The sequence below is a fragment of the Jaculus jaculus genome, chromosome 8 (assembly GCF_020740685.1).
Source record: "Jaculus jaculus isolate mJacJac1 chromosome 8, mJacJac1.mat.Y.cur, whole genome shotgun sequence".
NCBI lineage: Eukaryota > Metazoa > Chordata > Mammalia > Rodentia > Dipodidae > Jaculus > Jaculus jaculus.
Genome location: NC_059109.1, coordinates 80,625,251 through 80,627,542, shown reverse-complemented (window position 1 = coordinate 80,627,542; position 2,292 = coordinate 80,625,251). Strand labels below are relative to the sequence as shown.

At 39.7% G+C, this 2,292-nt stretch overlaps 1 non-coding gene across 1 annotated transcript; it reads right to left on the bottom strand.

The window, feature by feature from the left end:
- Nucleotides 1–230: 230 nt before the first annotated feature.
- LOC123463238 lies at nucleotides 231–356 on the bottom strand. The gene has a single exon (XR_006638827.1). It is a non-coding gene; the product is annotated as a small nucleolar RNA SNORA40 (small nucleolar RNA).
- Between the last annotated feature and the right edge of the window lie 1,936 nt (nucleotides 357–2,292).

Here is a 2,292-nt window from a genome sequence, read left to right as displayed (position 1 = left end):
AGGACAGGAAGGTTTATATCTATAAACATGTGTATGGATATAAATATTTAGTTATAATTATATAAATATACTTATATTTAAAGTACCACAATTTGCTGATTCATTCTCTTTCCTGTTATGGTTCTGAGTATTGAACCCAGCATCTCATGCATACTATTATTTTTTTTTTTCCTGTCTGTTTTCTTTGTGGTACCTTATATCTTTAAGTATCTTTTTTTTCTTCTTTTTACAATATTCCTTCTTATCTGTATCAAAACTCATACTTAACAGTGAGCTCTGGGTTGCAAAAGAGGATTTATTTTTGCACCTGTCTTTAAGTTTTTGCCATCATTTCAACAAAGGCAAGGACAAGTACTGTATCTTTTTTATTTTAATTCTTTTTCTATAATCTGTGTATCTTCCAGGTCACAATTGTAGCAGTTACCTTCTCATGGCTGAAACAGAATAACAGACTAAAAGTAGCTTATTGGAGGAAAGGCTAATTTATTTCTGCTTCTGGTTTTAAGGGGAAATGTTATCATGTCAGGGAAAGCATGGTCTGAGCAAAATAGCTGAGTATCACACTTGTCATATCAGCTGGGAGAAAGTAGTAAGTACTGGACTTAGACTGGGCTGTATTATCCCAAAGTTCACCCACAGAAACACATGTCCTTCAATATCAAAGGCCCTACCAGCTGGCAATTGAGCATGAGTTTAGTCACAAATACATGAGTATATGGGGAACACTTCAATCAAACCATTTGTTCCCCAAAAACTCATGGTCATCTCATGATGCAAATACATTCAGTCCAACTTTTATAGTCGTTATAGTTTTTACAAGAACCAGTAGTGTTCAAAAGTCCAAATCTCATCTGAGACTCAAGAGACTTCCTTAACTGTGAGCCCTACAAAAACCAAAACACAAGTTATATCCTTCCACCACATAATGGCACAGAATCAACACTCCCATTGCAAAAAGAAGGCATAGCAAGGAAACTGGACCAATGCAAAATAAAAAGCCATCAGGCCAAACATCAAATTCTGCAGCTCTACGTATGGTAGCTGGGAATCATGATGAAATGTTTCATGTCTGGCATCTAGGACTCATGAATAAATCACATAGGCACCACTGCACCTTTCCAGCTGTGTGGTGTGCTTTCCAGGAAGGTCCACCTAAACCAGAAAAAAACAACTTTCCTTTGTGGCTGTACCATAGTCCTGGCATCTCAAAAAATTCTGGGGTCTTCACTGCAACCCACAGTTCAATTTCACAGTTCCATGCCATGGATTCACAAAGCCTCCATGTAGGGACTACAACACTATGCACATTGCCCAGTGTCTACTTCCAGAACCATGTACATTTTCTGACTCCTCTTTGATGCACTAGTCATATTTCCAAAAACTACCTGGTGGGCCACCAAAAATTTTAATCCACAGGGTAATAAAGCCAACTTCGTGGGGAAGAAAATTCCTTCAGCATTCTCCCTCCAGACTGGCTCTCTTCAAAACAGTGAGTACTCCTCTCACCATTCCAATGTAGAGCAGCTGGCCCATCCTCAATGGTGGCAATCTCCCAACCAATTCAGTTGAAGGCCACAGTATGTGTATCTATGATCCAAACCTGTTCACAGCCTCCATCAGACACACTAGTCCATTAATTTTAATTTCAACTTTATTCAAATTCTCTGAATACAGCAAATATCATACAAATGGCTTCTAGTGCAATTCCCAGAAAGACCCTCTTTCCCCTCTGAAGCCTCCTCAACTGAGCCTTCACAGTCCACACTTCTCTTTGCATTTAAGTCTTCTAAACTGTCACCAGAATGTCCCATCGGACTCTGCTTACAGCACTACAAAGCTTCTCTAATCCAAACTTCCAATCCATGTTCTTCCTGAAAGTAGTTCCAAAGGACTAAAAACCATGCATTCAGATTTATAATAGCAATAATTCCACTTTTCAGTACCAATTTTTCTGTAGCAGTTACCTTCACATTGCTTGAACCAAATATCTGACCAAAAGCAACTTGTGGTGGTTTGATTCAGGTGTCCCCCATAAACTTAGGTGTTCTGAATGCTAGGTTCCCAGCTGATGGAGATTTGGGAATTAACACCTCCTGGAGGCAGTGTATTGTTGGGCTGGGCTTGTGGGTGTCATAGCCAGTTTCCCCATGCCAGTATTTGGCACACTGTTGTCTATCTACCCTCTGCTCATGCCATCATTTTCCCTTGCTATCATGGAGTTTCCCCTTGAGTCTGAAAGCCAAAATAAACATTTTCTCCTACAAGCTGATCTTGGTTGGGTGATTTCTGCCA